The sequence below is a fragment of the Nelusetta ayraudi genome, unplaced genomic scaffold (assembly GCF_046127955.1).
Source record: "Nelusetta ayraudi isolate G7.1 ecotype Tasmania unplaced genomic scaffold, CSIRO-AGI_Nayr_v1 ptg000011l, whole genome shotgun sequence".
Classification (NCBI taxonomy): domain Eukaryota; kingdom Metazoa; phylum Chordata; class Actinopteri; order Tetraodontiformes; family Monacanthidae; genus Nelusetta; species Nelusetta ayraudi.
The window spans coordinates 11,060,800-11,076,762 of NW_027466061.1; the positions used below are offsets into that span (position 1 = coordinate 11,060,800).

At 40.9% G+C, this 15,963-nt stretch overlaps 1 pseudogene; it reads left to right on the forward strand.

Moving 5' to 3' along the window:
- The first annotated feature begins 696 nt into the window (after positions 1 to 696).
- Positions 697 to 14,268, forward strand: LOC142884283 (sodium- and chloride-dependent GABA transporter 2-like; annotated as a pseudogene).
- Positions 14,269 to 15,963: the final 1,695 nt, after the last annotated feature.

The window sequence follows — 15,963 nt, forward strand, 5'->3', positions numbered from 1 at the left end:
TTAAGCAGCAGGAAGATACAGGATATTGTTATCTTTGTTTGTTTTGAATAAAAAGGAAAGTGTGTGCTGGGCTGGGATGTGGCTGGATGCCTCCTGCTAACCTGGATAACCTGCTCCTGGTGTGTCTTTAAGGGTGTCAAGTTAGCAGGGAAGGCACATGCGGATGTTTGTTGCTTGGACCGTAACTCGTTATCCACCACAACTTTAATCAAATATAAACTCTATTACAATTGCAAATTTTTAATTTGCAAATGTAATAGAGTGTACCTCTGTTCCGGGATCCCTGCCCTTTCCACATGCTTGTGGAGAGAGCACACCTCAACAGCATTCCAGTGGAAAACCATGAGGCATGCAGAATAGCACCAGAAACCTCCAATAGAGTTTTCACCAAGTAAAAATGAATCAACAAATGAGTAAATATCTCCAATGTCCAATATTGCAAATACATTTTTTTTTCTTTGAGTTTTACATGACAGGGCCTAATAATAATAATGATAGTTATTATTATTATTATTATTATTATTAGTAGTAGTAGTAGTAGTAGTAGTAGTAGTAGTAGTAGTAGTATTATAAAGTTTCAACCTCTATGGTTTTCCTCCAGGTTCTTAAACTTGACGATCGCTGTACTGGTCCAAACCTGCTTATACCACAATCATTCTACACAGTCACATCCACTGCAGAATAGTGAGAATTATGATGAAGCCCAAAGAAGAGCCAGAGTCCATCAAGGAGGACAGTCGTGCCCTTAATTCCTCGCCAACGTATCGGAAGAGAGGACAGTGGGCCAACAAGAGGGAGTTCATTTTGGCCACAGCTGGAGAAATGATTGGCCTTGGCAACGTTTGGAGGTTTCCCTATCTATGCTTTAAAAATGGAGGTGGTAAAAAATGTATGAATGTGGCATAGCTGCACTTTCTGTTTGTATTTCTCTCCTTTTATGTTCATTGTGTGGCTGAATTGTCACCTGCAGGAGCTTCTTTTGCTTCGCTACACGTTTTTCCTGGTGTCCTTTGGAATCCCTGGCTTCTTCCTGGAGGTATCCGTGGGACAGTTGACAGGTCAGGGCGTGGTTACATGTTGGAGAAGAATTTGTCCTTTAATGGAAGGTACACTTCTATGGCAGCATTGCCAGAAGTTCTCGGGACATATTTTGAAGCGATAACACCTTATTTCATATTTGATGAAAGGTATAGGCTACGGCATTCAGGTGATAGCTGTTTATATGGTGACATACTACATCCTGTCATCCTGGCCTGGGCATTTCTCTACCTGTTCTCCTCCTTCCACACTGTTCTCCCTTGGGTCAGCTGCAACAACACCTGGAACACAGGTAAAAAAAAAACTAGAACATACTATAAATTCAGGAGAAAGAAATTGTTGTTTTAACAGTGGTTACAAATAGCCAGGCGTTTTAAATTTTGTGGGTTTTTTTGTTTTTTTTTATCCACTGCAAGAAAACTGTATTGATCACCATCTGAATGAGTCATATAATGGCCACGTCAGTGCAAATGCAACAACATCAGTCAAAGAATTTTGGCAGTAAGTTTAACTCAAAAGTTTCCAGTTTATTAAAAAGAAACATACACACATACATACAAACATACACAGACACACGTATATAACGTGAATCTCCACATACAGGAGAAGAGTCCTGGGTTTGTCCGCAGGGATTGAGGTGGTCGGTGGTTTGCGCTGGGACCTGGTTGGGTGTCTCCTGCTCAGCTGGATAATCTGTTACTTCTGTGTCTTTAAGGGCGTCAAGTCATCAGGGAAGGTACACACGCATTTTTGTTGCCCCAGACGTTACACGTTGCTCTTGACAACTTAAGTCAAACAGAAACGTGATCACATTTTATTTTGAAGAATAACGCCCGAGATGCGCTCACATGACCGACTGCACGAATCATTCTTATAGATTTTCACTTCAAAATCTACCCTCATTAAAGTTGTACCTCTCCGGCTCAGGTGGTCTACTTTACGGCCAGCTTTCCTTACCTCCTGCTGCTGGTCATGCTGATTCGAGGTTTGACACTCCCTGGAGCGTTGAACGGAATTCATTACTATCTTTACCCTGACATAAGTCGTCTGGCTGATCCTCAGGTGAGATTTTGTATAATGACTGATGCAGGGATGATGCAGATGATTGATTGTTGCACCTTCATTGTTGTGAAGGTGTGGCTGGACACTGGGAGTCAGATGCTGTTCTCAAATGCTCTCTGCGAAAGCTGCGTGACAGGCATGGGGAGCTACAACAAATACAACAACTGCTACAAGTAAAAACATTGTCTTTGTTGTTCTGTTTTTAAATTCCGCCTTGAGCTGTGAGACCTGACACATTACAATCTTCTCCAATTACAGAGATGCTATATACCTGAGCATGCTCAATAGTCTCACCAGCTTTTTTGCCGGTTTTGCCGTCTTCTCCGTCCTTGGCTTCATGTCATTTGAGTTGGGAGTGGACATCTCCAAGGTGGCTGAATCAGGTGCGTTGGAAACCTCTTAAAAACGCTGGACCATTAAAAAAAAAAACTTGCAAAGTAATTGGATGATCAATAGGTGGACAATATTCAAATTGGACCAGCCATGTTTCCTCCCTGCCAGTTGAATTGCTAAACAGTGAGTGGCGTCCTGGTAGTGAGCCACCAAATATAGGTACTACCCGAAAAATTAGAATGTCAAGTATTTTGGCAATTCAACATTGCCAAAATGAAACCAACAAATTGACATCTCAAGCAGTTCCTTTTTGTAACTTTGCTGATTAAGATTTCCAGCTTATTAAAACCACAAACCCACAAACTCAGAAAATTATTATAAAATGTGAGGGGTTTTTTTTAAGCTGCAAGACCTGATCAGCAAAATCCAAAGAAATAAAAACTTGAAATGTATTGCTTTGCATATTATTCCTTTATATAATATGTCAAATTCACCTTTTAAGTTGAATTGCAGAAATACAACAACCTTTTCAGGATATTCTAATTTTCTGGGTAGTACCTGTACATTCTGGAGCTTTCAGGCTTTGGCAACATTTGTGCAACATTATTCAAATAAAATATTTACAGATGGTTTTCCTATACAAAACTCTGAATGTGTCTCTTCCTACGCTTGGGGCAGGTCCAGGTCTGGCTTTCTTGGCCTACCCTCGAGCTGTAGCTGCCATGCCTTTACCCAACCTCTAGGCTGTCCTATTCTTTTTAATTGTGATCTTCCTCGGCCTGGACAGTGAGGTACACTGCATTGTTTCCTACAATAAATCTGTTGAAAGCATGTTATTATATGATCTGGCCCGCTGGATGGCGTCTTTGCTGAGAGCTGATTGATTTTATATATGTGTGACAACAAAGATTTTTGCAAAGGTCATTTAAAAAAAATGTGTGCAAATGATTGTATGCATCTTTAGACCTTTAAGATTTTTTTCATTTTTATTTATTTACTTACTTACCCACTCACTTACCTACCTACTTACTTACTTACTAATGTGGTTGAGCAGGTCGCCTCTGCTCATGGCTGCCTTTGGTGAAATCCAACCATCCAAAATGGATGGTGACCACGAAACAGAAATCTTGGTTGGATGCATGCAACTACTGTCAACTGCCTACTGACTGATTTGTTTTTGAAAAAACACACAACAAATTACAAGATACGTCTGAAATTTGCTAACAGCGCCACTGTTCTCTTCCCCAGTTTGTCTGTCTGGAAGGTCTGGTGACGTCCATATCAGACATGTTCCCGTCCTTCTTTTTCGTTGGCCACCGTCGTAAAGTGCTCCTGCTATTCATCTGTGCTGTGTGCTTCTGCGGTGGCCTCACGATGGTGACTGAAGTGAGGCCTCGTCAAAATCTGTCAGTCTTTTTTTGTCCCTCGCTTTGCGCCACATTAGAACAGACATGTCAATCTCCCCGTCCGTGTCGTCTCATTCACTGCAGGGAGGACTTTATGTGTTTTTGCTGTTTGATTACTATGCTTGCAGTGGGATTCCAATATTATGTTTGTTTATTTTGCAAGTCATCACTGTGGCATGGCTGTTTGGTGAGTCGGAAAAGCAGGAGCTGCTCTGACCAAAGGAGGCTTCACAGTCAAAAAACTCAAAAAGTACACAGATGAACTATGCACTTTCTTACTCTACGCTATGTACGGACACATTCAAACCTTGGCATGCTACAGTCATGGAATTATCTGTTGGTAAAGTGTTAAGGATGGTGTGATTTCTTTTTTTGTGCGTGTCATTTTTGTGATTCCTTCTGTCAGGTGTGGATCTTTACTATGACAAACTGAACGACATGATTGGGTACTACCCCTCCTGCTATATGAAATATTGTTGGAAGTTCATCACTCCACTGGTTAGCAGTGTAAGTCGTCGGTATGCTGCAAAACTCCATCAAACAGTTTACACAGCCACTCATTTTTATTTTACAATTACTCTTGTTTTTCTAGGTATTATTGATCATGTCTTTGGTCAAGTTCAGCGCTCTGAAGTATGATGACACCTACATATACCCCTGGTGGCGATATGCCTTTGGGATACTTCTTGCCTTTATTTCGATTTTCCCAATCCCTCTTTGTTCTTTCTATGCCATTGCAAAAACCCCAGGAAGTCTGAGACAGGTAGATATATCCATTGATAGCTCTCTCGTCAGTGCTACATATTGGTCTATCTGTAAATGGGCTACTCAACCAATAATTTACTTATTTATGCACATTTGATGTCGAGTAGTCAATATTTCATCTTTGTAATGTGACTAATATAAAATGAAGAGTACAAAATGGAGAAATTGAGGGCCTTAAACGGGACAATTTTGCCTTCACACAGAGGATGAGAACTTTATGCACTCCGTCAGCTGAGCTTCATGACACAGCAGAGGGGAAGAACTGTGACCCTGGATCCACACATTCCAACTTAGAGAGTCCCATTGCCAATGCCCCAGGAAATGTTGTCTCTAGTGGTGAGTCAGTCAATAACAGTGCACAACTCGTAAGTACTAACTAATTCACAAAGAAAGTGAACTGTTCCCAACACTGCTGGGGAGTGTTAAACCATCATACAGGGTTGGTTCAATGACTTGCTGCTTTATTTTCTCTAAAAATTTATTTTTATTGGATTTTGTTACATGCCACTTCCTGCTGTTTATTTGTTTTCACAGAAGCCTCCGAAGGCCTGATGACTCATCATTGGGAATAAATACAGGACAGTGTTTTACACTATGCTCTTTTTCAGTAGGGTGCAAGTAAGGTAGACTGGGTTTGATTTCTTGTTGTCAATATAATGGGATCCTTTATCTTGAAATCCAGACTTTTTTTTTCAATGCTGCAGATGAAATACTGCCTTTGAACTTGTATCTCTGTTGGTGATAGCGGTTGAGGGTTTTTAAGTGGAGTGAACCTTTATGTAGTGCAAAAAATTCAACTATGACTGTGTCACTTTTGTTACTTGTCTCATTTAATGTTGTATTTTGCTGGTCTGTCAGACAGCAGTGACACGCTAACAAAGACTATCATGCATTAGGATCAAGAGTGAAGCAATAGGCACTTGTGTGACCAACAGGGAACTACGTCACCAAAAGCTGCGTCTTTCTGTCAAATGTTGCTCTATATTAGGCAGTTGCTCGTTATTAGACAAAATAAAAGAAATGATTGGCATTCCTGTGACAACCAGGTAAAACACAGCTGTTGTTGGGTTAAAACCTCAAAAACAATGTAAACCAAAACAAAGGCATCCTGAACGGCAGTGGGATCACGGAAATAACAAATTCATACAAGTCCTGGAAAACAGAGACTTCAAAAATTCTAATGTGACGAGGGTAAAAAAGTATTTCGATTCGAATGAAAAAAATAATTTCAACGGACAAAAAAAGGACACTAAAAAGTCAGTTTCCTTCATTCACAAAAAGGGGAACAAAATGAACAAAAGAAGAAACTCAAATGAGGGTTAGAGTCGAGTGTGTGGACTGGTGCCAGGGTCAGGAAATCCAAAATAAAACTAATCCAAAGAAAATCACCCAGCATACGTGGCACACGCACACACACCCTGAAAGAAAAACATACTTCTCTGGACACCAGCAACACCACCACCCATCTCCAACAACTGAAAGAAAGAAAGAAACAAATGAGTGCTCAGGTAAGAAATCAAAGAAACAAATAAATGAACTGAACTTAATATTATTATTGGGCAAGTCAACTAAATTCAAACCAAAATAAACAATAATAATAAACTGCCAAAAGACAAAAGAAAGTGACATTCTAATTAAACAATTGCATAAACTAACGTCTCAAATTTATGCCGAAATTACTGAACACGCTTTACCATACACACGCACGCACATAAACCGCACATATGGCCGGTTGAAGCGACACGTCAGCGGACCCAAACTCAGCCAAGTAGTCGCCCCTGACGGCAGCGGAACACAGCAGCGACGCTGGGCAGCGGACAGCAAAGCCCCGGCAGACACAGCAGCCAATTGGACATTGTTTTATGAGTACCTTGCTTTTGGGGGTCACTGGTCAGTATGTTTTTAGGACAGAGAAAAATAAGAATATTGCAAATAAAATTGCTTGTTACAAGTCTAAGCATTCAATCATGGCTCTGTGGTCATAACTATCACCAATTTAGTTTAGTCATTCTCCAATTGAAAAAGAAAAAGAAACTACATTATTGAGAGTACCAAAGCTGTTGAAAATTATCCAGATGCTCATGCAAGACCTCTTGTCAATTCAGTCCAGATTATTTTTGCAAAATTATCAACAAATGCTTTTTTTTTTTTCATTAAAAAAAATAATAATTTTACAATTATCAGGGACAAATAAAAAACCGGAAAGCTGCTGTGAACAGACTCACTTTTTAAGGAATCTGTTTCATGGTCGTTAAAAGATTTTTGATGCCTTGCGTCAGATAAAACTGTCAGATGCACAACATGATCTGTTGAAGGTTGAAAAAAAGATTTATTGGTCAACTTCTTCAAACAAAATCAATTTCGATCTTGATTTTAAGATACCTTTAACCTCAACTCAACAATAAATTTGATTCTGGCAGATGTTTGGCTCCACTCACATTCCACCAGTCACGATGGAACCACGACAGCCAGCTTAGAAAAAAAATAAATAAATAAAGTTCGAACACCCTTTTTCGAAAGGTTGCTGATTGACACATATTTTCCCAGTGTTTATTAACAGTAACGTCTCTGCTCTGTAAACGTCGCTTGCATCCAAAATTTTAGGGAGGTGATTTGACACAAAGCAGCCTAACGTTCTGTGCAGTCGCAGAACTAACAGTGCAGCTGAACTAATATATAATACAATAATTGGGGCTGAGCCTGACCCCAGAGAGCCAGTCTAACCCAAGGGCGAAAGACCTATTGCTATAGATTGCACTTCCACTGCGTCCTGCATAAATACATACTCAGGCCCTTCACAGGTCAGAGGGTTGTGCCATGTCGGGCTCACTGGTGACGCAGTGCCATGATGCTGCTGTATTTTCTGCATTCCTGTAATGAATAAAGTGGAAAAAAAATCTTTTGCTTACTGTATCAGCCGTGAGTTGTCAAGGACTAATGTGCAGTTGGAGCAGCGCTGCCTACTGTCGGTCCTGCAGCACATCAGCGAAACACAAATACGTATTAACAAGAGTCAAAAGACGAGGGTCACTGAAGTCGTCCAGTGAGCACAAGTACTAAGAAAATGAATTGTTTCAGTGCTTATCGACGTTGTGAGAGACCCCCTCCTACCCTCCAACTCTCCCTTTTCGGTATTTAGATCATTGGATGTTTTTTTTTTTTATTCTATAGTTTCCATTTTTATAATTTCTTGAAATTATGTTTTGATGCACACAACAGTCTAATGTCCATAAAATATGTTCTCGTCCATTCGGGTTAATGGATTGGCCTTTCTGCTGTCACATCAGCCTTGGGGTCACCAGCATTTGAGTCACATTCTGTAATCAGACTAAGGCCCTGTTTGCACTTGGTCACTCGTAACTGTTTTGGGGGATTGGATCACGAGAACGGATCTCGAACGTCGCACATTTAATCTCATATGTGGGAAACTGCGACCGCTGCTCCACTGACAAAATACGCTAATGCGAAGTGAAATTTATTAGCATCCTAATAAACAAGTCTATATACTCTATATACCAAATCCACCTCCCAAGGTGGTTTTGGTATTCGGATGACAAAACGGATTTGGACTGTTTGCACTTGGTTACTTCATGTGTTTTTTGCCGATCGGAATACGAAAAACGCATGAAATGACCAAGTGCAAACAGGGCCTTCAGGCTCCAGCTGTAAGCAGAAGTTGTTCACGTAAGTTCTTGGTAGATAGGAAACTCTCTGCTTTGCCATGTGAACCAGCTCAACTAAAGCCCTTTGGGCGAAAGCATTGCACTTTAACTATGCACTCTGGTTAAAAATAGAACCAAAACAGCAACAGTTAATCATATTTCTGGACCAACTTGTTCATCTATCACTGTGTTGGCTTGGACATCAGTCCTATGTGAAGTCAATGTGAGCCAGGAAGCTCTCCGACGGCCTTTCCCTCCCTGATGGGCGCTGAAGTGGCAGCATGCTGCTCTCACTGGGTCCAGTCACCGGCAGGGAGGCTTTTGGAACATTTACTTTTTGCATTTGAATTGACTGACTAATTAAAAAGTTGCAGTGAGGATTTTTTTTTCCCAACTTCCACAGAAACTCTATTCATCCAAGGCCCAGACTCTTCTTTGTTTAAGTTGATTGGGGGGCACTCACTAACTAACTCATCTCATGAAAACACTGAGGCATCAATAAACCACAGAAATACACCAGATTAATGCATGAGCCATCTTGCAGAGGTGGAGCCGTGTGGAATTTAGGGGTTTTAATTACATACTGGCCTGCAGGAGCTATTTATTGCCCGTACACACACACACACACACACACACACACACACACACACACACACACACACACACACACACACACACAAGTGCAAAACAAACAGAATGCCCAGCTAACCGAGTTTGCACCTCCAGGACTCATTTTGCTTATTATAATGTTTAAAAGTCTACATCAAGTAAATTAGAACAGAGGTGCAAACATTAGCTGCCCCGGTGTTATGTTGACGTGATGCCAACACAGGTGAAACCCCGAAACAGTTCTTTGACATTAAAATTGGATGTCCTGGATTTTTGTTGTGCTGCTGTAGAGAAAACCCCGCCCTTCTTTCCAATGAGCACTTCTACTGAAAGGGAGACTCTTTCCAACAAACTGCTCACACAGAGGCCTGGGGACGATCACGACAAGTGCGGACATAAAATTAGAATAAACGCAAGTAAAAGCAAAGTACCAAGCTGTGTGCGTGGATCGATGTCTCCAAAGGCTCGCAGGAAGCACACTTTGCAACGTTTTTACGATGTGCCTTGTCACTTGTGACACAAAGGTATTTGGGGCAGTGGGAGAAAAAAGCGGCCGCTTAATGACAAAACACTTTGAGCTCTGACGCAAAAAAGAAAAGTTGAAGGGAGAGTTTTCCACCTCTGTCTGCCACACGGCCACAATTAAAGTGGGACTGCATGCAGGCAGGCAGCTCCCAGCTGGAGAACCAGCATCGGCTGTAAAAGCTGTTTTTGAACGACACACCACTTTATCCAAGTGAGAGCGCAGCAGCCACCATCAACTGAGAGTTGACGTCCCCTGGAGGTCAGAGTTCACCCCAAAGTCTCCTCTTGTCCGAGCTGGACTTGGCAAGTCTCCCAATCCTCAGCATATGCAATGATCTCTCCCTGTACACATGTAACAACACAACCAGTGTGTGTGTGTGTGTGTGTGTGTCTGTGTGTGTGTGTGTGTGTGTGTGTGTGTGTGTTTTAAATAATTAATGGCCCTGTTTGCACTTGGTCACTTGTAACTGTTTTGGGGGATTGGATCACGAGAACGGATCTCGAAGCATCTGTTCGCACGTAGCATTAACATGCGTCTCGAGCGTGCCATTTGTGATCGCATTACACCCATTACACTGGTTTTAAATGTTACTGCAGCTCGTATGGATCCGAACGAGGAGTAACGACTGGTGGGACAGAGTGGTGACGACTTCATTTTCGGATCAACAGTGGCTGGCAAATTTTTGGATGCAACGTCGCACATTTAACCTCATATGTGGGAAACTGCGACCGCTGCTCCACTGACAAAATACGCTAATGCGGAGTGAAATTTATTAGCATGCTAATAAACGAGTCTAACAAAAACAATTTGTTTTGGCTTCTTGTTTGTAACTTTATAATGACGACGCAGGGAGGTGGGGCGCCGACCGAGAGGTGAGTGGAGTAGGCGGTCCTTAATGTGGACTGAGCTCGCATTCTGTTCGCACGTCCATGACGAATGCGTTTTTATGCGATGCGAATACCAAAACCACTTCCAGAGGTGGTTTTGGTATTCGGATGACAAAACGGATTTGGACTGTTTGCACTTGGTTACTTCATGTGTTTTTTGCCGATCGGAATACGAAAAACGCATGAAATGACCAAGTGCAAAGAGGGCCATGAGGCCTGAAGCTCTGAGGATAAACGGTTTAAAGACTTAGCGCCCTGCTTTGATTGACGCAGGGAGTTAAATTCAATTGCCTCAGTTGATTCTGTTTACCGTCTCCTGCTGCAAGTGACCACAGGTGCGACGGAACCAGAGTCTCTCAGAGTGATCAACTCTAACTGCAATCGGATCTTGGGTTGTTAGAACGGTGGACAAGTAAGATTCAGAAGATTTTAAAGCTGAAATTTTAGTTTTATGTTGCAACAACAGGGACAGGATTACAGACGAGAGTAAATCATGGAAATGTTGTAAAATCTTTCCAACCGTGTACTAAATGGTCAGGCGAGAATTTAAACACACTGGCACACTTTAGCGCGACTGAGCGTTCCTGCTGGTCGCAGCCAAGAGCGCTTGATTCATGGTGCTGCAGGAACAAAGAGGGAACAAGGATCGTTTTCAGTCCCAGAGGACAGGAAACGTTTCTTTTCCATTCATGAGATCAACTTCATCTTAATTAACCAGCATTTCCACTCCATAATTACAACGGCCCCAGATATGCTGGAAATTAAACACCAGTGTCTCTCCGTCTATTGATAATCCACTTTTCCAGTTGATATTTTTAACCGTCACATCTGAGACACACTTGCTTGATTTCTGAGGATTTCATCACTGCCTTGTTTACATTTTCCAGGTCACAATTACGTTTTACTGTATAGGCGCAACATGGCCGTGCAAAAGAAAAAAAGAAATTCTTCGTTTTCTTAACTCGCTATTAATCCGCAGGGAGCCTATAATCTGTTGCAATGCTCTGCGCTACAAAAGCAACCACAAAGCAGCGCAGCAACTGGGACACACTTTCATGAATCAAAGCCGCTCCTGCACACCCACAAGCACTTACTCAGGTCAGGGATGCTGAAGAGGTCAAAGCAATTAGTACAGTCCCTCGGAGGGGGTTCAGTGCACCCCCCGGAGATATATTTATAATCAGTGTTTTTTAGAGGAAAAAATGTGCTGAAAATGATGAGCTATGTTAAGAAGTTGTTAGAATGTCCCATCTACTCCAAAACCCCCCAAAACCCATTTTTGGGGCTCTAGCGAAATAGTGTTATGGCAAATATTAATTCACTAAAATTACATTAATAGACATGGAAGTCTGAAATTTGGCATGGAGTATCCTGGGACATAGGGGTAAGTAGCGGAATAGGATTTTAGGACTTGCCACAACTGTATTTTTAAATATGACCAACATCAACCCCAGAAACACAAACAAATATACTGTCCGCTTGACAAATAACAACAAGGATTATTAATTACCAGCACTTTATGGGGGATATCACTGCCTCATCTGTATATAGACAACTTCCCATGTCCCTACGCTTCAATTTGAGCCCAAGATGACCTTTCTGGCTTGAAAATTGCTCTTTCTATAGCCAAAGTTCTGCACTATACCTCAAATCGGAGAAAATAGGAGATTCGGTAAGTAGCTTTCCAGAAGTAGAATGTATATATATATATATATATATATATATATATATATATATATATATATATATATATATATATATATACATACATATATATATATATATTTCTAATCAGTGTTTCCTTATTGGAAAAAAGGTGCTGAAAATGATGAGCTATGTTAAAAAGTTGTCAACATGTCCCATCTACTATTCATATGCAAATTAGTGCCACCATTATGGAAACATCGATTTTCAATATATCTATTCCAATATTGCACTTATATGACCAAATAAGGTGTCTGAACCTATGTTTTGAGGGCCAAGGATCTTTAAAAGACCACATATTCCAGTGGGACGCATGTGTGCAAATCAGTGCCTCCATAAGAAAATGAATGTACTTTCAATGTATGTATTATTAATTTGACTCAGGCCAGGTGTGACTGGTTAACATTATCCATGACCCAGGTCAAACTTATTGAGCACAGAGCTAACTATGACTGCACAGCAGTTGTGCATTGATCTAATCATTACATATAATTAAAACTCTCCCTCCTCCACATACCTTGGCTTCTACATCATTCTCCCAACAAACAAGGTAAGAAGCAAAATCAGCTACTGTATACATGTGGAATATAATGACTGACTTGGACTACACATTATGTAATATTCCTTGCTTGAATATAGTTATCACATTATTATTGTTATTGTATAAATATTTTTCTTCTTAGGGTATCTTATCTTTTGTACATCTACTAAAACAAATATTAGCTTCAAACAATGATTGTAAAATGAGATGGTTGCACCCATAACATCAGCTACTGGATAATAGTTTTTCTTATTCAATTCTCTTAACAGTGGTGGTTATAGACATTAAGCCAACATGCATAAAGGAAAAAAAAGTTTAAATCCTGAAGCACAAAAAAGTGAATCACTTATATGCATCCTTCATGTGTCATCAATGTCAGATCATGGTCATTTTACATCCCCCACAAAAATAAAAGGAACCGCTGCAGAAAAACTACAACAACTTCATAAGATCCGAGACAAACGTCTCCAACAATCATATGAGTCTCCATATCGTATGCAGTCTGTCTGTGACCAGATCCCTTCAACTTTACCTAATGGCCTGGAAAGTGTTGGGTACCACCGGAACTGTTATCAGTGCTTTACTGCCAACCTTCATCGCCTCAGAGATAATACAGAATCAGAACCGTCAACCTCAGAGAGGCATCGCTCGCCTCATAGATTGTCGTCTGGTCCCATCTTCCCACCAGAGTGCATTTTTTGTGAAAAGGTTGTGATCAAAGGTAGTCATCACAAAACAGAGAGACCTCAGTTCTTCTCATCTTATAGGAACAAAACAAATGCATGGGAGCAAATTGAATCAAGGGCAGAGAAAATGGGTCAAACTCGTCCATAGACAGGTGAAAGGCAAAGACCCCTTTGCTCGTGAGGCCAAACACCACCCTTCATGCTTTAAATCCTTCCATATAGCATTCTTCAACTATGAGCGTGGAACTCACAGAGCCAAAAGAACAAAGGATACCAAACAGAATGCCCATGATAAAGCATTTGTCTCAGTACTGGAACACATTCAAACTCATGTCATGCAACCAAAAGAGGTCCTAGAGCTATCTTCCATACGTTTGTTCTATTTCGAACAATTGAAACTGAATGGGCATGAGAACTCAAATTATCGCTTTGAGAAGCTATTGAAATTCCTACAGAAAGACCTAATCAGTGAGGATTGGGATTCTATGTGTTCAGTGGAGAAGACTGCACCAGTGCCTTCAAAGGGAAGGGGAAGGTGGGGCCCCTGAAAAAGCTGGAGAAGAATCCCAGGTTTCACAAGGCATTTTGTCAGCTTGGTGATGACTGGAATGTAAAGGCTGAGGTGATGAGGCAGTTGGAGCAGTTTATCTGTCTGCTGTATGGACAGAGTCGTGAGTCTTCAGTGGACGTTGCCCGTGCCAACTTGCTGCGGAAAATGGTAGGGAGGGATGACAAACTCACTACTAAATCTAAACTTGACCTGGCTCGCCTTCCCGACATGCTACTCTGCTCTGAAGCCACACATCCAATGCGTGAATCACCGTATTGCCTTATACAAGCGAGCTGATGAAGCTATTGTGGAAAACCCAAAACCCTATGATGAGGGGCAGGGATGGTTGAAGACCAAAGGGGTTTTGAAACCAGTGTGGTCCTGCGGTCCAGTCCTACCAACCTCACTGGTTGATCTCCTTGACACTGGAAAGCATGGACAAGAAGAGGAAGAGATGGAGCAATCAGAGGACGAGTTCTATGAAGACGATGATGATTGAGCATTTTGTTCTTCATGGTGCAGGCCAGCGTATAATGTGGTCACTGTACACTGTTTTCTTACATATTTGCTTGTGTATAGGGTTGGATCCTGCAATGTAATACTATTGTTAATTATTACTGAGGATTTTGTGATGTTACGCTTTATCTTATAAAGCTTTCTTAAAAACTCAACATCTGGCTTGACACCTTGTTTGTATAGTTATGCACAATATTGGTATCGATTACTTGGTAAAAAAAAAAAAAATGTGATTATATTGTAACGGTGAAACTCATTTCACACCAGCATGGTGTGGCCACTTTAAGAATAGTTCCAATGAGATTCCTAACCCTCAAAACATAGGTTCAGACACCTTATTTGTTCTTTTATATATATATATATATATATATATATATATATATATATATATATATATATATATATATATATATATATGTATATATATATATATATATATATATATATATATATATATATATATATATATATATATATATATATATATATATATATATATATATATATACATATATATATATATATAAATACACATGGGGGTGCATGATACCTGTACTAGACAAGGCTTCTGGAAAGCTACTTACCGAATCTCCTATTTTCTCCGATTTGAGGTATAGTGCAGAACTTTGGCTATAGAAAGAGCAATTTTCAAGCCAGAAAGGTCATCTTGGGCTCAAATTGGGGCTTAGGGACATGGGAAGTTGTCTATATACAGATGAGGCAGTGATATCCCCCATAAAGTGCTGGTAATTAATAATCCTTGTTGTTATTTGTCAAGCGGACAATATATTTGTTTGTGTTTCTGGGGTTGATGTTGGTCACATTTAAAAATACAGTTGTGGCAAGTCCTAAAATCCTATTCCGCTACTTACCCCTATGTCCCAGGATACTCCATGCCAAATTTCAGACTTCCATGTCTATTAATGTAATTTTAGTGAATTAATATTATTTCAGCACATTTTTTCCTATAAAAAAACACTGATTAGAAATATATCTCCGGGGGGTGCACTGAACCCCCTCCTAGGTACTAGACTAAATCTCTTGTCTCATTTTTGCATCAATACCATAAATACATGAGAGGCTTTTTTTTGGCCATCCTTTACAGGGATAGGAAATTGCTGTATACAAGGGGTTCTTGTACACGGCGAGCACAGGCGGCTGCAAAGAGGGGGGGAGGAAAAGATAGACTGGCTAGTTCAGGCGGTCCATGGGTAGGTAGGTAGGTAGGTAGGTAGGTGCATGAATCGATGGGCAGGTGGGTTGACAGAAAGGTGAGTGGACAGGTTGGTAGGTTGATTATTGGTTAGGAAGGTAGGGCAATGTAGTTTGGCTGGTGGGTTGATAAGCAGGCAGGTCGTGGAAGGTCATTGTGTGACACTGGTGTGGCCCTAACCCTGAAACCAACACGCACGCACACACACACACACACACACACACACGCATGCAGATATAAATGCAACCATGACCATGCAGATGCCTAACTTAATAAAGAGCAGCATCTAATATCTAAGACCAAACAAACAACTGAAGGAAGGAAAAAAAGATTCCAGTGACCAACGCTGCAGGCTACGAGGAGGAGAGAGAGAGAGAGTGGGAGAGGGCGGGAAAGAGGGGGGTGGGGAGAGGGAGAGTTAAATACGGGAAGCGGCAGCAGTTGTGCCTCAGTGTAGCACCGGGG